Source organism: Mus pahari, chromosome 20 (genome assembly GCF_900095145.1).
Source record: "Mus pahari chromosome 20, PAHARI_EIJ_v1.1, whole genome shotgun sequence".
Classification (NCBI taxonomy): domain Eukaryota; kingdom Metazoa; phylum Chordata; class Mammalia; order Rodentia; family Muridae; genus Mus; species Mus pahari.
The window spans coordinates 23,853,268-23,876,506 of record NC_034609.1 but is presented as its reverse complement, the minus strand read 5'-3'; the positions used below and the strand labels follow the sequence as shown (position 1 = coordinate 23,876,506).

Sequence of the window (23,239 nt, the reverse complement as noted above, 5' to 3'; positions counted from 1 at the left end):
ACTTGACAATAAAACATAGCAATGTCTTGTTTATAATGCCAGGTGATTTTGACATAAGGCTCATTACATGTTCAGTACAGTTATGGATGTACAAATTAGGGGGGTTTATAAAAATATCAATTTACACAAACTGACATTACACAATAGAAAACCTTTCTTACTACAGGAACTATTTTAAATGCATATATTTTTTTTTTTTCTCCAACCCTACTTTTCAAGGTACTCAGCCGTTACTCCCCTAGACAGCAGCTAAACTCCTGGCTTCTTGGGTCTATTCAGGTATCATATTTGTAACCATTAATATGCAGACAGGAGATGATTAAACGCAGGCATGATAAAATGTGACACCCTATAATAAATGAGAATGAAAAAATGAATTTGTAACCATAAATCATGTATTAAAATTTATGTCATAGGCTTATATAGATGAAGACAATGTAAAAAATAAGGAAATATGAGATAGACCTATTTAAAACATTAAAATAAAAGACATTTAAATTTTATGTTTTTTTAGACCCTTTATCTTAAATTAAACATTTAGCTTCTTGTCTTTGAAACTAGGATACTTGAACTTTATGGTTTAGAATAAGACATAGGACAGTTACCACTTTCATTTTAATGCAAATTTTTAGCTTAACATTTTAAAATATGAGAGCTCTTATATTTCCAAAACAATAAGATACTAAGATATTTACAGAAATAAATAAATAAAACATCTATTTTATAAAACACAGAACTATGGAAATATATACTTGCCTCATTTGTTATCTAAAAAATATATTTTGAAGGCACTTCTGGGTAGTGTCTTATGTTAAATGTTAAAAACAGTATCTAATATTCAATGATATAAGATCATTCTTGAGAGAAGTTTAAAAATTGAAATCAGGAATCCAGAAAAAAAAAATAACTGGACATTGTCAAATAACAATGTCAAATAACATGTCTTGGTTTTCAAAAAAACTGCCATAATTTGGATTTCAGATGGGTGTTGTTCCATTGAGTTATCCAAGTACAGATTTTACATGTGTGAATGTATTTACATGTATGTATTTGTATTCTGTCTATTACACAGCAAAACAGTGATATAGCTCCTGAATGGACTCAATGATAGCAGTCCTAAAAACTGGGATGTCTACTGTTATGTATACCACAGGCTTCACTGACTTTATCTTTCTGAGATATTTTTTTGGGTTTAAGTGATGTATCTGTAGGTGCTACCTGTTCAGTTTATTTATTTATTTTTATTATTTTCTTTATTTACATTTCAAATGCTATCCTGAAATTTCCCTATACCCCTCCTGCCCCTACTCCCCTACCCACCCACTCCCACTATTTGGCCCAGGCCCTCCCTTGCTCTGGGTCATATAAAGTTTGCAAGACCAAGGGGCCTCTCTTCCCAGTGATGGCCAATTAGGCCATCTTCTGCTACATATGCAGCTAGAGACACAAGATCAGAGGGTACTGGTTAGTTACTATTGTTGTTCCACCTACAGGGTTGCAGCCCCCTTCAGGTCCTTGGGTACTTTTTCTAGCTCCTCCATTGGGGACCCTGTGTTTCATCCAATAGCTGGCTGTGAGCATCCATTTCGGTGTTTGCCAGGCACTGGCATAGCCTCACAAGAGGCCGCTATATCAGGGTCCCTTCAGCAGAATCTTGCTGGCATGTGCATTAGTCTCTAGGTATAGTGGCTGATGATGGGATAGATTCCCGGATGGGGTAGTCTCTGGATAGTCCATCCTTTCATCTTAGCTCTAAATTTTGTCTCTGTACCTATATCCTTTCATGAGTATTTTGTTCCTTAGTGAGGTAACCCAATCACAAAAGAAGTCACTAGATATGCACTCAGTGATTAGCAGATATTAGCCCAGAAACTTAGAACACCCAAGATATATTATGCAAAACACAAGAAAACCAAGAAGGATGACCATCGTGTGGATACTTCATTCCTCCTTAGAATAAGGAACCTGTTCAGTTGAATATACTGTGTTAGGAAACTATTATATACTGAGCATATAACCAAATATCAACTATGTTAACGATGTTTCATGACTAACAGGTACGTGTCTCCATTGTCTCACCACATCCACATTTCTAGATGCTCTCTACTGCACTGGGACATGGATATGTGTGTTGGGGATATAAATTCAGGTCCGTGTTCTCCTGATTGTACTGAGTTCTTTATCCAGACTTACTGCTTTCTCTCTTTTGTTCAGTGCCTCTGGAAAGATGCCACTCAAAATTATGGTGGATCTTCCCAGCTCAACTCACCCAATATAAAACTACTTTAGAAATATGCCCAGGGGTTTGTCATTTATGTAGTTTTGTGCTCCGAGAAATGTGTGAAAATATATCATGCGGGCGAGGCCCTTATGATAGCATTAGTATCATTATTAATTAAATCTTCTTATAAGTGTCTCTTTCTCTTTGATTTTTCTTTTCTTCTTCCTATTCTTCTCCAGTTCCTCTCACCCAGACGCGTACCCCTCTGAATACACAATAAGGAATGGCACTGTACACACAATGAGATAATAACTATGTACAAATCTGAAAGGGAACCCTCATCAGAAGTTTATCATGTTGGCACACATTGCCTCAGAATTTCTGCCTCAAAACTTGGACAAAATGAATATCACTTGCCATACACAGTTATATATTATATTGGGATGTCTACAGTTGATTAAGATAGTGTTCATTGAAAATGTAGTCCTATTGACATCCCAAACAAAAATGGCTAGTTATCAGTTGTTCCTCCCTATATAAATTTAGAGGAACAAGATCTCTACCAAACAATGAACAATGGAACCTTATTTTCAGATGTTCTTCTATATAAATTACGATAATAATAACAAACATTGACATTTCTGCACTCAATTACAGGTCTCTGCAAGCATTTGGACATTAAGTGTTACAAATTTTTATACCAATCTGCATAGAATTCATAAGTGAGTCAAGTCAACTTAGAGTATATGTAAAGTGTCTTATGTTTTCATACACACACAGTGTGTTAGTTGAATGGATGGATTTAGAAATAATAATGTTGAAATGGAATAATGGAAATTGGAATCAAACAATTATGACTTCAAAATCTGATCATGATTATTAACTCATGTGGCCTTCAGAATAATTCCTATCACCTTTATTTTCATAAAATAAATTAAAGTTTCTCTCTCAAAGAAATATTAGGAGGCAAAGGCGATGTTTCAGATGGCCTTGTTACCTGTCTTCCTAAAGATGCACAAAATGAAATGAACGGAATGCTTGGTAGCTTCCTCCTTGAGAGTTAAGCCTTTCTCTTCTCATTCACACTTGTTTTCAGTGCCAGTGTTTTAACATGAGCATGTGTATGCATTCATCAACTCACATATTAGTTTGTCACTTTTTTGTTGGTAAGACAGCCTACCTTAACATAAATAGTAGGGGGACCCAAGGAAAATAGAGCCATAAATTTGTGCCCTGGACTTGAAATCAACCTTGGACAGAGCCACAGAAAATTAAAAGATTGAACCAAAATAAAAATAAGACTTTCTGGTTCTACCCTGATAACATTTAGGTTTTCCAAACATGATCTGAAAGGTGTCATTAGGTGAGTAAAACAATGTTTTCTCAACCGCTCCAAAAGCTGATTGACAATAAGTTGTCCCTAGAGGCAAGAGTCATCCTAGCAGCAATGTTCACCCTAATATGTGTTCAAAACTGAGGAGTGATTTGTAAGATTGGTCCCTGCAGGGGAAAAAGAAGTGATATTGATACCATGGAGCTAATGTAGAAAGAAAAAAAATGCTCTCCAACAAGTTAAAAGATGAACATATCACCACTTTTCATTTTTCCTCTGAGCGAAAGATTTATTTTGTATCGCAGGAAGTGATCCCTGATGTTATCTAGCAAACACATAAGAGGAGTAGAAGAAAAGCGTAGGTTCTCCTTGAAAGAGTTTCACAGCCTTTATGAGAATTTACCAATAGATTCTAAACATTTTTCAGTTTCTGTGAGCTCAAGCAAACAAAACACTCGATGTAGGAAACTGCTGTGCCGGAGCTGCATATGACAAAAGGTGGAACTTGAGTCTAGCAGAATTTTCTCTCCAACTCTGGCATACCACTGAACCACTGCTGAGGTTCCTATTCCTAAGTGACTAAAGAGAAGCCAGAGGTCAAATGATACAGCAGATGATTTCTCATGCTCATACCTCCTCTCACCAGCACAAGTTGGTCTAAAATCTCATTAAAGTGTGTTTCCTTTTAGATTTCAAGGGTAGAGGGAGACAGGTAGGGCTGATTTTAAGGATACAAGGCCCAAACCACCAGCAGCAACTACAAAAGCATCTGCCCTAAGGTCAGCCCCAAAGCATCAGTGGCCTGTCCACATTTCCCCATGAGAGGCAAGGTGGTGGAACAGGTAATACGAGAGACACTGGATTCTGCTCTTTGTATTCTATCGTATTTTACCTGTATACACTTTAAATGTTCTTTCTTCTTTAATTAAATCTGTCCTCTAACATTCTCAAATAAACATCCAAACTTTTCTACCTATGCATTATTAAGTGGATTTTTGTTTTTAAAGTTGTAACTGATATTTTCATACATACGTATATATCAACATGGTTTCTTATCTTCCCACATCTCTGTCAGCCCTCACAAATCCCTTTCTTCCATATCCATGTGTTTTGTTTTGTTTTGTTTTATAACACACTGAGATTGAATGAGAAGTATCTCTGTGAGCAGGTGTTCAGAATTATTTGATGGAGCTTGTTGGGCTCACCTGTGGAAGCAAAGCTCAATACAATGACTCTGTTCTTCCTGCCAATAGTTTATCCAAGATGACTGGGATCCTCAGCGCTCTGTCATTCATGACTGACTGTCCACAGGTCTAAAAATGTAACTTTGTTTTGTCGTTGTTTTTTTAATTTAAGAGAATATTTAGCTACCTGCACTGAATATAAACATAGAATGAAGACATATTTATCAGTGATAGATCTGTGATTCAGATTATCTAATGATATATGTATTCAAGAGAATATCTATCATATGTATTAGAACATTCTACTGTTACATCACTATTACTAACTGGGACTACTAACACAGAATGTTAATTCTTTCTATGATTGTTATCACATATTTGTGTCTTATTCACTGGTCACACTTCAGTATGGCTTCTGCTCACTTCCTTCAGCCTGAATGTCTCTCATTCACTGTAGATGTGTTCTCTGTTAAGCTTCCATTGTAGTCCCATAAAATTGAGATATACTGGGGTTAGTTAATCGTTACTCATTATTTCCCTAGGGTAGACCAGTTAACCTACTCTAGACATCACATGACAGGAATATTGGCTTCCACTAAGATTGTTTTATGGTATAACATATGACAAAATTAGGGGAAGTAAAGTTTTCTTTTCTCTTAAGTATATTGAGATATTAAGTATCATGTGTCTCTGATGTATTTAGCTTTCCTCTGCCTGAGTCCAACAGAGCACACAGAAATGAATGCTCTTCCTTAATGGACAACAGAGTGGAGTCAAGTTGTTCTGTCAGATTTCATGCCCAAGATGAAACAGAAAATTATTTATATAAGTATAAACTATGATATCATAGTTATACTTGTATTATACTTCCTATGCCAGTTTGAAGGTATGTGTTTATAAATTAGTGATCAAATTTATTACATATTTTTTGTTTTCTTTTTTGTTTTTTGTTCATTTGTTAACTTTGCTTCGTTTCATTTGGTCTGGAGCAATAGGTGGCGATGATGATAATAATGTTGATGCAATGACTCATGGACAGTCCAGGTGGCTCTGTTGATGACATGGTAACTTTTGCTTAATATGCCTTTACAACCGGAGAAGGCATTTCTCAAGTTTCTGCAACCATCAGGATGGTATATTTTCAATCAAGGCCATAAATTAAGCACGACTCCTAGGCAATCCTTGGCTGCCTACTTCCTCACAGATGCTGTGGGCATGCAGCTCTCTCATGCCTCATTATCCTCAGTTTCCTAAGTCAGTTTCAAGGTCTTGTGGCAAATGACTGTGCACCTTCTCTAGCTCCTCTTTGTGTCTTTTCACCTTCTCGTAGATCCTTCATTTCTCAGCAATTAACACTTAAAGGTGTTAATTAAATATTTATTATTATTAAATAAATATTTATTTATTAAAAAAATACTGATTTATTTTTCTAACTGGAAAACAAGGCTACTGGTAGATGTTGGCTGATGGCATTTTCAGTGGTTTATTGATATATGGGCTGGACTTTTTTGTTTCCTTGTTCTTTCCTTACATTTGAATCTCATATTCATAGTATGACTGTTAAAGTTCATGATCAAAGCTAAAAAGCCTTAAAGATTGTGTAAGGACACCATCCGGATATTTTTCCTGCTTTTAGAAATTTAGATGGTTTTCCAGATACCATAAGGTATTTCTCCTTAGGTGTCAATGATAAATAATGCATCCTTTTGTTTTTCTGTTAATTCTAAGGAAAATTAAAGGAGTTAAAAATCTCTACCAGGTCATTTTTCTGAACCCTATTATTTTCATTTTGAAGGAAAAATACATAGTTGTTGAACACATCAGTGGTGATCAATGTTTGTTGTTTGCTTGCTTGCTTTGTTTAGTTTTTGTTTGTTTGTTTTTGTAATTGTTATCTTTATTTTTCAAAAGTGTATCAGGCTTGGTAAAGGCTTAATGTAAAATTTTTCAAATCTGCATTACAACAAAATTTAGAAAGAACTCAGAGAAGGAGTCCATTTTCATGTCTGCTCACAGTAAAATAGACAAGGCAAGCTTTCTCTCTTCTGGACTCAACACACGTGCACCCAATTCTTTATAGGTAAACATGCACAGACATGAACACAACATTATCATGCTCACTATCTAACCTCTAGGCTTTAACATATTTACATGTGTGTGTATAGAAATTATATTCTATATTTATATCAATGTTCATATAAATACACATACAGATTCATTAATGAAAGGAAAAGCTCTCTGCAAATAAGAACTGTTCAAAAGTAATTTCAATTTTTTTTTAAAAAAATTATTGATTCATTATAAGTTTCACACCATACAGACCAATTCTCCTTATCTCCCCGTCCCTTCACATCTGCCCTCTGCCTTTGTAGCCTGCCTCCTCCCAAGGAAAATAAAAGTCAAAACTAAAAAAATAAACAAAAAAAAGTACAGAACACTTTCCATGAGGGAGCTGTGGTTTTGGATCTGCAGGACCAGCCTTTTCACCTGCTTCAGCAGTTCACAGATGAGGTAGATGTGAAGACCAGCTCAAAGTCCTGGATCTGGTCCTGGGGAATAGCTGAGTTGGTCAGCCTGCTAGCTCTCCTGCCCAGATACCATGAGAGCGACCTTCTGCTCTCCACCACTGCCCCAGCTAGTTCACCCAATGCTCCAGAATGAAAAGCACTGAAATCAGCTCTCCTGTTCTCATAGTCCCTGGGCTGGCTCATCTATATCCATGCCACAGAAGCCAGTTTTACTGCACTGCCCAGTCAAGGTGTGGTGTCCACTCGCCCTAGTGCTGGTGGTGTTGGGTCTTTAATATGCTTTTATTCTGTTTTACTTTTTGAATCTCTCTCTCTCTCTCTCTCTCTCTCTCATACACACACACACACACACACACACACACACACACACACACCTGCTTGATGACAAATAGTTCCATTCATGAAATAAATCCCCAAATGCCTTGTAACATGTTCAATAAATAAACAACTTCAGTAAATAATTAGGCTCTAGAACATTTCAAATGGCATTGTAAATTATATATATATATTCTGTTATTGCATGACTATATTTAGTTTAGAAAACAAATTGGTATTATGTTCTTGTAAGGTGTGTCTTTGATGTATGGATTTACTGAACAATAACTTTAAAGATAGATTCTGAAATTATATTAATATATTAAAATTAAAATAAGTATATAACCTATCGTACCATAGACTAATTCTATTCTAGGAAATAATAAATTTCATATCTACAATGATTTGTAAAGAAAATAACATTTAGTTAGATTTAAAATAGTACTATGAAGCATAACCTGATCTATATAGTGTGGGGTAATTTAATTTACAGTCTATAAAATTTTTGAGTGGTTTTATATAAATATCTGTGAAAATATTCAGTAGGACTGATGTAAATATATCAATTTTATACTTTACATCTATCTGCTACCAATTACTAGGCCATCCTCTGCTACATATGCAACTAGAGACATGAGTCCCACCATGTGTTTTCTTTGATTGGTGGTTTAGTCCCAGGGAGCTCTGAGGGTACTGGTTGGTTCATATTGTTGTTCTTCCTATGGGGCTGCAAACCCCTTCAGCTCCTTGGGTATTGTAGATGTTTCTGAAAGTAGTTCAATAGCTTTATTAACAAGTTCCAGGTAATCTTAATTGATAGCTTCTTTTTGTAATGAATTATTTTGTTCAAAGTTTATTTATAATCTATTTTGATCATATTTTTCTATTACCCCAACTCCTTCAAGTTTTTCTTTCCTTGCCTCTCTAGAAACCCACCTTCATGTTTTTTTCTCCATCTAACGAACGGTAAAAGTGTAAAACAAAACAAAAACCAGAAACAAAAAAGTAAAACACGATCCAAACAACAACAAAAAGGAGTGGGTGCACAGGGTTGTATGCATGCAGACATGCACAAGCACACACACACATACACACACACAGTGAGTATATATATATATATATATATATATATATATATATATATAGTGTGTTGTCCAACTGCTACTGAACAAGGGGCGTGTGGTTGATATTCCCAGTAACACTGCTTTGACAAAAAACGATCTTCTCTTTCCCAGTAGACATAAATTACTAAAACCTTTGCAGTTAGGAGTTTTTGTCACCCTTCTCAGTGCTAGAATTCTGTTTGAACTTAAGCAGGACTAGAGAGTGCTGCCACAATATCTGAGTATATCCGTGAGTGTCTTGAAAGGTGAGTAAATGTTTGAATTGAAAGATCAGTCCAGTCATTTTTCCTCCCCTGTCTTCTAAAACTTCATCAGGCTATCTCACACTTTGGTCTTTTATCATTGCATGGTTTGTAACATTATGTATTATTCATTTGTAAAATATTGGCAGAGTAAAATAAACAGGCCTTCCTTTTCTTGACATAAATTAATCACAGCATACTTGACAGATTGTTCATAATAATACTGATTTCTCCAGAAAACTTTCTAAATACTGAGACTCTGCCAAACTTTTGGAGTAAATACACACTTTGTAAAATATAATTGTGCCAGATAATTTTATGTCAATGTGACACAAACTAAAGTCAGCTGGGAGAAAGGAACGTCAATTAAGAAACTGCCTCCCTATGATTCAGTTGCAGGGCATTTTCTTAATTAGTGATTATTGGGGAGGCTGCAGCCCATTGTGGTTGGGGCCACCCTTGGGCTAGTGGCCCTGGGTTCTATAAGAAAGCAGGCTGAGCAAGACCTGAGGAGGATTCCTGTAAACTCTAGCCTTCCATGGCCTCTACCTTAGCTCCTGCCTCCAGGTTCCTGCCCACTTTGAGTCCTTGTCCTCACTGTTTTTGAGGATGAATTGTTCTGTAGAACTGTTAGTGAAATATGCCCTTTCCTCCTCAGGGTTTGATCATGGTGTTTTGATTACAGCAATATTAACCCTTACTAAGACAATAGTGTATACTAACCATGCCAGAACAGTAATGTTCTTCAAGAATAAAAGAGGAACTTTTTTTTTTCCTTTATGCATTTTTTAAATTTTTTTTTAATTTTTTTTCTTTTTTTTCTTTTTTTTTTTTTATTATTTTCTTTATTTACATTACAAATGCTATCCCGAAAGTTCCCTATACCCTACCCCCGCCCCTGCTCCCCTAATCCTGCTTGTGGACGTTGTACATCGTGGTGCGCACTAGGCTCCGCACCACGATGTACAACGTCCACAAGCAGAGTCTCTGGATAGTCCATTCTTTCATCTTAGCTCTAAATTTTGTCTCTGTGCCTATATCCTTCCATGAGTATTTTGTTCCTTATTGTAAGGAGGAATGAAGTATCCACACGATGGTCATCCTTCTTGGTTTTCTTGTGTTATGCATAATGTATCTTGGGTATTCTAAGTTTCTGGGCTAATATTCGCTTATCAGTGAGCTGCTTGTGGACGTTGTACATCGTGGTGCGCACTAGGCTCCGCACCACGATGTACAACGTCCACAAGCAGTCCATTTGCCCAAGAATTTCATAAATTCATTGTTTTTAATAGCTGAGTAGTACTCCATTGTGTAAATGTATCACAGTTTCTGTATCCATTCCTCTATTGAAGGACATCTGGGTTCTTTCCAGCTCCTGGCTATTATAAATAAAGCTGCTATGAACATAGTGGAGCATGTGTCCTTATTACCAGTTGGAAGATCTTCTGGGTATGTGCCCAGAAGAGGTATTGTTGGGTCCTCCGGTAGTACTGTGTCCAATTTTCTGAAGAACCGCCAGACTGATTTCCAGAGTAGTTGTACAAGCTTGCAATCCCACCAGCAATGGAGGAGTGAAGGAGGAACTTTTAAAAATCGTAGCTGTGTGCTTTTCAACTAACAGTTTCTGTCTAGTTTGTTGACTATTTCTAGCAAATAATTAAATGTGTTATTTTTTTCTGGTGTACCGTTGTATTTATTTGCAGCTCATTTTAAAAGTTGGGTCTGATTTTTAGACGTCAAATTCTGTAATTTCATAATTTTGATTCATTTTTTTCAAGTAAAAACACTATTCTACGATACAGCTTGCATAGAATTGCATGAACTATTTCTCTAGGGTAAATATATTAAGGATGTAGTACATATGTTTTGTATAACATTAAAGATATTATCAAATAATTATATTCTTAATATGACACTGGATTTTTAAACTGCAAGTGCATAGCAGTAAAAAAAAAATGCACTAAACGCTAGGAGAATTCAGTGTTAAAACCTTGACTATGCTGAAGGACCAACAACTTGACTCTCACATATATATGGTTGTGTATTTATACATGTATGTGTGTATGCATATATGCACACACACACACACACACACATATATATATATATATAATCACAAATATTAATATACTATTATTTTCACAGATGCCTTCCAAGAGCTGGTAAAGTTCTGCTTTGTGTGCATGAAAATGGTTTTACAAAAAATTATATTATGTATAAAAACATACAATATACAGATACTTCAAGAATTTTCTAGTTATTACTAATGATTCTTTTTAAACATAACACACACACAGAGTTTAAAGTTGTTCTTATAATTTGTGTGTGTGTGTGTGTGTGTGTGTTGTGTATGATTACATATGTGTGACATCAGAGAAAGAAAAAAATGATGCACTTAGACATAAGTATCCCTGAAAATGGATGTGGCAGAAAGATAGCTCATGTTATGTCCCCAATGGTGTTTATTTACTGGGGTGATATCTTCAGTCAGCCTTGGAGTTTGCTAAAAATCAGAGAGTGCAAGAAGAAATAAATCACCTAGGAACAGTGACTTAGAACTTAATTCATGAGCAGCAAAAGTAACTGATTTTCTTATTAATATCTTGACTTTAGAGGCCAGATGACGATGATGTGTTGAACTGAACGTAATCTGCTCTTCCAGAGTACATATTTCTATGAAGTAGACAACTGTTAAGGAATTATAAAAACAGATCCTCTATTTTCTTGGATTGTACAAATATAAAAATAAAAGGGACTATAACCACTAGGCATCTCTCTCTGATGAGTGGATTCCCTGCTGCACACACACACTTAAAGCACTGAACCACTGTTTCTCATGGGCACCACTGAATTGAAATTATTTTCTTCCCTGTTGGCCCACAAATGGATTGTGTCACCAAATCACTTCTAGAGTGGCCATTTCTATGTGCTGCTCTACACTGGTGGGAAATTAATTCTTATCATGCGTCCTTAGGATACCATGGGGTCTCCATAAACTTATCTACCAATTTGAGTTCTGTGCATAGAGGATCGGGGTTGCTAGAAAAGGATGCTTCTTCAGCAGGCAGACAGTTATGTAATATCCTAAAATGGAGCTTTGGGGCAGAGAAATTTCCATAACAGTTGAAGTGATCACAGGGGAAACTATAAACTGAGCAGTTTAGGTTGGATGGTGTGCTCTATTGGATAATCTATTCCCCGTTCTCTCACCATGCCTGCCTGCCCCATTAGCTGTGGTCATGAAAGTACAGGGAGTCCTCAAGAGTTTTATGGTTTTGCTTTTATTGCAGCCAATCTTTATGAATTGTTCTTTACTTGTTAAAAATTAAAATAAAATATCTGCATACATGTTCAATATAAACAAGATTCATCATGATTACTATCAGTTGGTAATATTACATGAGTCTTTACATTTATATATTCTCCATTTTACAAAACTTCTATGATGTGAGCACATGATTTTAACAATTGAGTTAAATAAAATTGAAAAATAAGACTATTTGAGTATTTCAGATCAGCTCCATAAATAATATTGACATTTAGAAATAAAATTTGGCGTCTTCCTCTCATTCCCTAATCCCAAACTGAAGTATGAGCAGAGTAAACTGTTTTATTTCTCTGGTTTCCATTATTAAAAGAGAGAGAACTTTAGGCTACTGTTAGAAATAATGGTATTTTGTAGTTTGTTCTTAACTAAATGCCTCTATTATTAATGATGATTCTATTATTACTATTATATTTTACTTGGTAGAACAGTGACTTGGCTTTTCAGTGATGTATGAAGCAGAGGCATCAAGGACACTAAGGTGAAGTTAGAATTCGGGGGAAGTAGCTCAGTTAAAGGCCTAAGGCCAGATTCTCAGAAACTATGTAAAAAGCTGGGCTACACCCACAGCTGCAGCTTCAGGGAGGAGACAGTTATAGCCCAAACGCTTACTGGTTTACCAGTATATCAACATCAATGACTTTCATGCTTTGTGATAAACTGTGCCTCAAAAAATTAAAGAATGAAGCATAAAGATGCCCAATAATACCTTGAATCTTTGCACACATACACCTCCTCATATACCCCCCCACACACACCACTGTCCATGCACACAGTCACCCAATCACAAAGGCAAATACACATACACATACCCCCCACACACACATACCCCACAAGACACACACACACACACACACACACACACACACACACACACACACACACGGAAGAAGAGGCTTTAGAAAGTAAGAAGATTAGACTGGCTAGTAGCTAGTAGCTGCCAAAAAACTACACAATGGGTTTGAATATTTCTCCTAGTTTTAAAATTCTGATGACTAGTTACTCTACCCTATTAGCTGAGCTTAGACAGATATTAAAGTATTTGTAACACGTGAGACTAATAGAAATTTAAACACATTATCTCCAGTGTGAAAATATCTCATATTATGGAGAAAGTATAAAACAGGAGCAAGTAATTGAGAAGGGATAAGTCTAAAGATGAGTTACACGAGAGAAAGCTAGTTTCCCTGGCACCGAGTACACACATGTCGTCCCTTTGGTTGACAGCCATGGTGAATACCACATAACATTTTTACAGTTAAATACTCCTTTGTGAAATACATAGAGAAAAACTACCTGCTATGTAAAAATAGTTTATTAAATGATGGTATGGTACTTAGAAGCCTTTCGGACAAGGAAATACCTATACAAATAGCCTTATTCATCAACAAATTGCAGTCTTACACCTGAAATTAAAGAGGGTAAGATTATGTTCAGGGACCATGAGAAAAGGGAATGTACCATATCCTAGTTTTAAGTTCTGATCTCTGCTTTAAAGTGGCAATAGAAAACCAGAACAGAACCCCAGTTTATATAGTGGGCAATGAGGTAGAGATTCATTTCCAAGCACTATTCTGCAAAATACTCATCTTTCTTTCACTTCCTTCCTCTTTCTTCATCTCCCTTGCTCTTCCCTGTCTCTCATTATCACCAATATATTCTCATCATAATTACCATTAATTGAGTACCTTATTCTACTTACACTGCATTAGGCACTTCATATCTATCAGCTGGTCTTCATAACAATCTTGTATGAAATATAATAATATTATAATTGAGAGTAGATAATGAAATCATAATCCAGAGTGGTTAATCAGCCTTCTTGAGTTCGCTCAGATCAAAAAAAAAAAAAAAGTGTGAAAGCTATGATTAAATGTTTAAATTTTCTGATATCAATGCAAATTATTCCACACTAGAAAAAAAGTGTAAGCCACACAAGGAAATCGAAATTCTGTAGGATGCCTGTGTGGTCCTTTGTAGTTCTCATAGATGAGAAGGTGGGTTTAATGCAGGGGAAGCTCATTGCTGGAGTGGGGTGCAGTCCTTAGTGGGATATACTTGTAAAGCACTCTTTCTACATTTTGAGAATCTCTGCTTCACAAGCTGAGGACTTTCTGAATTTCTCAGACAAAGGGGGATTTCATGTTGTTCCCTTTAAGGGGTATTATGACTCTTGGTGTTCTTTTTCGGGGCATAAGTAAACTGATCCTTCAGACTGGTAAGTGTGTCAGGTAAATACTGTCAGAGTAACAGGCAAAAAAGCAAAGAGAAGAGAGAAATGTCAATCCCTTACATATGAAAAATAAATTTTAAAACTACCTTTTAAGACGTTCTAAAATGTTGCTGTATTAGCAGCTCTTGAGTTTCTCTGTGGAGTAACAGAAACTTGTATTGGCAGAATTCTCAAAGACATTTTTTTTGTTGTGCCCCCCTGATGTTCATTGACTAGCAAAGAGTACAGGAAGCATCGTGTAGCTTTTCAGTGGAGATTAATTTTTAAGATGTTATGAATGGAAGCCTGTTTTCTCTCATTATTATATATGGACCTCTGCACCCTCAGTTTCAACCACAGACTTTTTTACCTTTCCCCTAACACATCCACCTTTTTGTGTGCTGTGAGCTTTGCACATGTTGGTTTTGCTTATGAGGATATTTTTAAAATTAGCTTTACTATTATCAAAATTAAGATATAGCCCTTCCCAAGTTAGTTCAGAACTTTGAACAACCATAGTTCTCTATGGCTATTTCAGCTACAGCACATATTTGTTAATTTTTATATTGGATCATTTTAAGTAAAGATCAATTCATAATTTCAAGTTCCTAGGAGGACAAATGTGTACCTCTTCAGTCTCTATGTGATGGGATTCATGCATTATTGTGAATTAAACATAAAAATAATACATACATATACATAATATATGTATGAAAAAGATATATTTTGGAATACAGAATATAGTCATGTACATATTTGAATATATATTTGTACACACATATACATATTAACATACCCACATACACACACACACATATATATATATATATATATATATATACACACACACATATATATATATATATATATATATACACACAAACATACACACATACAAACTAATACACACACAAACTCTTTCTCTCTGTAAAATATATATATATATATATATATATATATATATATATGTGTGTGTGTGTGTGTGTGTGTGTGTGTGTGTGTGTGTAATTTGAAGGAATTTTAAATCTTCTGCAGGATTCTCCTAGATATTTTCTCTTTAAAAAAGTCATGTTTTAGATAAAGCATGGTAAGCAAACTTATTAAAGAATAGAATTCCTCAATGATGACCAGAAACGTAGAGATTGCAGTGTGTTTGATATCTCAGAGTAGACCATTGATGTCATGAAGTATGTTGACTCCATGCTATTTCCTTCTTCCTTATTATCAAAGGCTGTTAATTCCAGTTGTACCTGTGGTTATTGTTTCTAATGGCCTGGTGGACTCCCTCAATTTTTCTGTCATGCAATATTCTATGTATACAATTAGAATTATAGTTTGCACATAAGATAGGCTTTCTGAAGACTAATGTTCCTCTGATAGAAATGAGGAGCTGGATACCTTATCATTGAAACACTTGGTAGTACTTGGTGGTGGTACTTGAAGTGATGGTTTGCAGTGAAGTGTTAGACTTTGGCAATAGCTTATGATATAGAAGTGTTCAATCTTGCCCGGCCAATCAAGTTGAAAAAAAGGTGGAGAACACTTGATCAAGATTCAAAAGATAATTAGTTGTATCATCTAACATGGGTTGAATCAGGCAACCTGTAGGTAGGTGTAAGACTTTTATAAATACCTTTATAATAACCCCTGTCTTATCTCAAATTCTATTTTGTGACTTTGTACAGATGATCTCTTAAAGAATGTATTATAGCTATATTATACAGAAACAGGTATATTTCTCCACTTGTGAGATGGTAATAACTATACTTCATTTTTTTATACTTTGCATCTTGAATATTACTCAACATCCATGTATTAAAGCTTTGATGTACAGCTTTTAGAGCTACTGGGTAGAGTGGAACTTAACAGAAAATAAGACATAATAGAAGGAAGATAAGATGCAGCAGCTGTGATTTTGAAATGGGTATTTGGTTATCTTTGATTATCATGTACCATAACGTTACTGAGTTTCTTTTGCAACATGCTCTTGATGTCCTGGTTCACCACAGGATCAAAGAAGTGAGGAAAAATAAACTATGGAAATAAACCAGAAGCCAAGACAACCGTTTCTTTGTCCTATGGTTTTGACCTCAGCTATTTTGACACATGCTGAAAGGTAAACTGTCACAACCTTCTAGCAATTTGGTGGTCATTAAGTTAGATTTGAGTTTTGTAGTTCACTGAGCAGGCACTGAGTTAAGCATTATAAACCAATCATCTCTAGAAAACAACAAGTCTAGGAAGTATATAGAGGCTATTATGTATGTAGAAATATATCAAATGGAATGTCAGTAAAATCTCCATCAACACACAAAACCTCTATCTGGATGCAGCTCCTTCAGTTGCAGCATGTAAGATGGATTAATTCAATTTAAACTTATTTAACAAATAACTTATCCTGGGATATATAAATAAAAGATCTGGTCACAGGTATAACAGTTTTTCTCTGTTCTCGGTGAAAGATACAGCTTTATAAGTAACACAATAAAAATGAACGCATAATTTAGTTTCAGAAAGCAATAAAAATTCTATATATTAACCAAATAGGACCACATGGCTTGAACAGGCAGAAGCCATGGTTTTAGATAAACTTTTTAGCATGTTTTTTATGAGCAGTTATTATTTCTGAGACAGTACTAAAGAGAAGACTCTGTTTATTGAAAGAATCTGATTTTTGTCTCCAACAAATCTCAACAAATATGTGCCTAAGAGAAACAGAAATCCATCAGGAATAAACCATTCCATCAGTCAGTCATCTTACTATGTGTTTCAGTTGCTGAACACTTTGACTGTGAGACCTGAGTTGTAGAAAAAAAAATTCCAGCAAAACAACAACAACAACAACAACAACAACAACAACAAAAACTTCATTGTATAAGAGGAACCTTAGTTGTTCCCAGGAATTCAGACTTTTATTAGTGTGCAGTGGGGTCTATCTATCTCATGCAGTAAATACTCCATAGATGGCTGACATTGACAATCCAATGTAAGAATTACTAATTCAAATAAAGGCATTTTGCGTCAATATGAGTCTTAGTTTCTTCATAGGCAAAACAAATGTGGATAGGGGAGCTGTCTGCATAACAAGCTAGATCCTTGTCGCTCCAAGTGTGGTCCTAGCATTGGTAGTAACCAACATCACTACTTTCCCTTGATTTGGAGGGTCCTCTTTATGCTTAACAAACTCCCAATGTTTTCTGACATCCTTGACGGACTGTTCAGGATCATTAGAGACTTGCTGGAATAGATAATGTCATAACTTTAAGCTGCCCAATCCCCAGTAACTTCCAGAATGTCAAATTCTCAGCACTAAGCCCCAAACAATTCCTACTGTCAGATCAGTTTTCCATCTAAAAGTGGGACTGTTTGGGGTACTTTGTTTCTTAGAACCAAATAAGCTGTTTTCTGTTTTGGGAATTCACTCATAAATGTCTGAAAGGAGACTGGTTTTTGGTTTTTATTTCCATGCTTCTCAATAATGCTTTGAACTTTAACCAAAACTTTTCCAACTTAAAGAATAAATTATGAATAAGGTTATAAATCTCATTAAAATCTAATATTCAGCAAAGCTGCCTGGTGTGTATACTATGGAAAATTGGATTTTACTGTAACTGGAGCCCTATGTATAATATTGGAAGTTAATTACAGAGGGCAACTTTTTACCACATAATGATAGCTTATACAGGCTCAGTCTTCATGATTTCATCAGAATGTAACTGCTCTTAAGAGACCAGATTTAATAACCATTCACCTCTTCAGGTTCATAAGACCAAACACTTCCTGAGTAAATAGTAATTTACATGTATTCTGAACAGACTAAAATTAAATGATGAATAACACCTTTACACAGATATATACATGCATTCACACACACACACACACACACACACACTCAGAAGCTGTTCGTATGAGGAAATAGTTCATACAAAATAGATTAAGGCTTTTGTCAGTTCTAAAATTCCCTGACATCTGAGTTAGCTGTTGATTGTAAAGATTGGAAAAATCACAGTTATCTGGAGGTCTCAGGTGGTCTCTTGGGGTATTTGTAATTGTTTGTGTTCCAAAGGGTTGCTCAGCTTGTCCATTTTCATTTTGATAATATAATCACAATAGTTCTATTGTTTATGTGGATTGCAATCACAATGAAAAGAGGCAGGTTGCCCCATGGTACAAAATTGTGGCTGTGGAACTAAATTGTACTTTTCTCTTATAAACCAGTACCATGAAATGGAGAGAAATAGGCATAAATGCACAGTTCCTATGTTCTCTATGTGAGCCCACATTCTCTACAGCAAAGTAGTTCCCATAATGACAGAATACTATATCTGTGTTTTGTTTTCTTAGGTAAATAAGTTTTTGGTTCCTGTTAAATCGATCCATTAAAAGGATAATTTATTGAAAAGAAGACACAAGTTACATGTTCTTGTTTTTCTGAAATGAATTAATTCACAGGGCGCTTTATCTTGTTTAGAAGTTGTCTAAACCAAGGAGATGTCACTGAATAATCTTTAATGTGGAAAAAAAATAAACTCAGCACAGTGCAGATATACATTTAAATAGCATTGATAAATCAAATTTAAACATCAATACTTGTTAGCATTCCTTTAAAGGCACTCTCATCCAGCTAATGAAAAACTGGGAGAGATTCAGAATGCCCCACTGCTATTGATCATGAAGGTTCTAATTTCACTCTTGAGATTGCACTTGGGCCAAAAGTTTCACATTCATATTTTCTAAGTAAAGAATGTAATAATTATAAATTAATGACATCAATTCCATCGAAATGCAATTATTGCAGTTTCACTGAGGGAAGGAAAAAATACCTTAGCTCTAGCAAAGTTTCAGTCAGCATCTCAGTTCCATTAAACGGCCATGTGTGCTTGCTGAGAATGGATTTGGAACTGCAGAACTGTGACCTCATCTTTTCTTGTTCGTCTTTACATTTTCTCACCAGTTGTAGATTCATAAACATTTCAGAAGTCATTATTTGGAAGTTATAGTTTACATAATCAACAAAGAGCACAATTTAATATGTCACAGTCTTAGGTTATTATGCAAAGGTGAGTCAATAACATGATTGTGTGTATATGCGTATGTGCGTGTGTGTGCACACACACACATGTGTGTGTGTGTGTGTGTGTGTGTGTGNNCGTGTGTGTGTGTGTGTGTGTGTGTGTGTGTGTGTGTGTGTGTGTCGTTTGCTATAAACAGAGGCACTACTTTGGAACAAATATCCAAGTAGAATGGCCAGGTCATTCCTTGTTAGACTTTCCTAATTCTGAGCATACTTGCCTGTGTTCAGCCCGGGCCTCTGTGCAACAGGGAACAGCAGGCAATTCACCTATATTTCTAGATCTTTCCATGGGCATTCTAAATAGACATTATGGAAAGTCAAAACTATTATTTTCAAACCCAAATGTGCATCTGCTATGCTCTTCAGGTACAATCAAAGTTGCTTCAAGCATTTTTAATCTACAAAGGAAGTCAGCTTTATTTAGCCTCAAATCCAATTTTTCAGAATCCTCTAAAGTCGATATGAATATGTTAATTTAGTTTTATCACCATAACCACATAAGTACTTATAAATATCTGCAGAATCCACGTGTAGACATACATATTTTAACATTATTGAAAGTCTTATGAAATTGTTGAGTTGGTAGCCTTGATAGTTTTAAAAGAACTCTGAATTCTTTACAAAAAATGTACTAATAATTCACTGAAACTCAATGTTCTCCAATCTGTTTTTTGTAATATTAGTTAAAGTATATCCATTTAATATTTGAGATCAGTAATCCCATTAAAATAGCATATTACTATTTGATCATAAGTTGCAATTGTTTCATGTGAAAATAATTTGATCTGAGCATCAAATTCCAATCTGTTTTTTTGTAATATTAGTTAAAGTATATCCATTTAATATTTGAGATCTGTAATCCCATTAAAATAGCATATTACTATTTGATCATAAGTTGCAATTGTTTTATGTGAAAATAATTTGATCTGAGCATCAAATTTCATTATTTACATTTTAAGCTCATGAAGTTTTTGGATTTGTCTGTCATTTGAATGTCAAACATTTTTTCTTATTGAAATAACCAATAACTATAAGTAAAGATAAAAAATTTGAACAATCCAAAAATACACTTCAGATTTCAGCAAATCTTACCAAATTTTTGGGGTAAAACTTCAACTCATAAACTGGTCAGCTATACTTGAAAACATTATGTTTTCTATAACATATGTTTAAACTTTTTAAAACTGTTGCCTGTCAGTTAAACAAATATGCATAGGAAAATGCCCATTTGAAGGATCATTCTTACAACAGAGGAAGCTTGTAAAATCCCAAGATGCTGACAACCTGATACGCCAGCTGCAGACAGAGAACCTAATGAAAATGCAGTAATTCTGAATTTTAATAGAATATAAACCATGTCAGCAACATTTTGAAGAGCAGCTGCCAAGATTTCAATCCAACTGAATGGATAATGTTATTTTTATATTCTGTGCTCTTCAAGCAAATTAGACTTTGTCTCCACCCCCCCACACCCCCACGCCTTTTTCCTATGGTAAGCTTTGCCTTATCAACAACAACAAAACTTCTGGCTGAATGTAGTGCAGTAAATTTTCCCTGTTTTTAGGATGAATGACTAATTATAAGGATGAAAGATATACACACCACAACACTGACAAGAAGTGAAACTGCAACAAATATTATTTGTTATTTGAAATTTGATATATTCCACTGCAGGGCAAGTCACACTTACAATAACATTTTCCTGTGCAAATTCAAATCACAATACATGGAATTTTGCCTCCTAATTCAATTTCTTGTAAACCCAAGCAAAATATCATATTTGACAGTATGTTTTGTGTTGAGTCAGATATACATCATGCAATCTCTTAGGAATGTCTTGAAATATAAGATAAATGGTTTAATGGCACTATAAATATGACTAAACGATTGCACGTGAGTAGCAAGATTCTAGACATACAGAACAGGGACCACATATGTTGATCTTCACATAAGACAATGAGTAACACCCAGACCCTAACCACTAGGAGCAGAGTTGAGAAAGACTCCTGGGTGGTGTTTATTTATGATGACTATTTTCTTCCTTGTTAGACCATGAAAGGCAGTCTGCGTTCTGGTTGAGCAAGGCTTACTCCAGAGACCCAGTAGAAAATTCTACAAGGGACGGAACCATGAACTATGCTCCCAGACATTAGGCTCCTGACACCAGAAGCCCTCAATTCCATCATTCTGTGGCTATCAGTCACTTAGGCAATGCCCCAAGCTCCTGGTACTCTGGCTAGACTCCACCCTCACAGTTACCAGGCAACAGCAAGGTAGCCCAGCCCACTATAAAATGGGCTGCTTGGACTCTCCTCTCTCTCTTGCCTCTTTTACTCTTACCTCTTGCTCCCCTTACCCTTCCTTCCTCCCTCTCTCCACCTGGCCATGGCCAGCTTCTACTTCTCTATTCTTTTCTCTCTCTCTGCCATTCTACAAATAAATGCTCTAAAACCATGGACCCACTGTGCTGGAACAATGGAACAGGCATCCCTCCACTGAGCCACTCTTCTAACCTCCCACCTGGAGGCCACCCAGAATTTCCAGCTGCCAGACTGAATCAAAGACCCTCACCTGCATGGGAACCACCCAGTGCCCCCCCTCCTGCCCCTTCTCCTTTGTGCCCCCGGGGCTGACCAAGCGGCCTTCTTCGGCCCCCCACTTTGTTCTCAGGTCTTCCACAATATCCAGTGGCATTTGGGATGTCCAAGACTGACAATCTGTTGTGCCAGGCCTCTGGGCAGCCCAGGGACACCAGAGCTGGCTCTTCCATGGTACCCAGTGGTCTGTGGTGCCCAAGGGCTGGAGCCAAGAATGCACCTTCCCTACCCCCTGGAGCAGGGTCTGGCAGCTTAACATGACCAACACCTGTCCAGCAATGTGGTCCAGTGGCAGTCTCCTGTGTTCAACCGCCCAAAGCCCTCACTTCTACTCTACCTTTCACACTCTTCCTGAAACTTTCTCCTTTTTTTTTTCAATTTTTTATTAGATATTTTCTTTATTTACATTTCAAATGCTATCCCAAAAGTTCCCTATACCCTCCCCCTGCCCTTGCTCCCCTACCCACCCATTTGCACTTCCTGGCCCTGACATTCCCCTGTACTGGGGCATATAAAGTTTACAAGACGAAAGGGTATCTCTTCCCATTGATGGCTGACCAGGCCAACTTCTGCTACATATGCAGCTAGAGAAACAAGCTCTGGGGGTACTGGTTAGTTCATATTGTTGTTCCACCTATAGGGTTGCAGACCCATTCAGCTCCTTGGGTACTTTCTCTAGGTCCTCCATTTGGGGCCCTGTGTTCCATCCAATAGATAACTGTGAGCATTCACTTCTGTATTTGCCAGGCATTGGCAAAGCTGAGGCTTTTGCCAAAGAGAGAGCTATCTCATGGTCCTGTCAGCAAAATCTTTCTGGCATATGCAATGTGCAAATGGGTTTGGTGGTTGTATATGGGATGGATCCCTGGGTGGAACAGTCTCTGGATGGTCTTTTCTTCCATCTTAGCTCCAAACTTTGTCTCTGTAACTCCTCCCATGGGTATTTTGTTCCCCATTCTAAGAAGGAGCGAAGTATCCATACTTTGGTCTTTGTTCTTCTTGAGTTTCATGTCTTTTGAAAATTGTATCTTGGATATTCTAAGTTTCTGGNCTAATATCCACTTATCAGTGAGTACATACCATG

General features: G+C 36.2%; 1 pseudogene; it reads right to left on the bottom strand.

The window, feature by feature from the left end:
• LOC110337812 overlaps nucleotides 1-22,328 on the bottom strand; it is a 68,423-nt pseudogene extending 46,095 nt beyond the window's left edge.
• Between the last annotated feature and the right edge of the window lie 911 nt (nucleotides 22,329-23,239).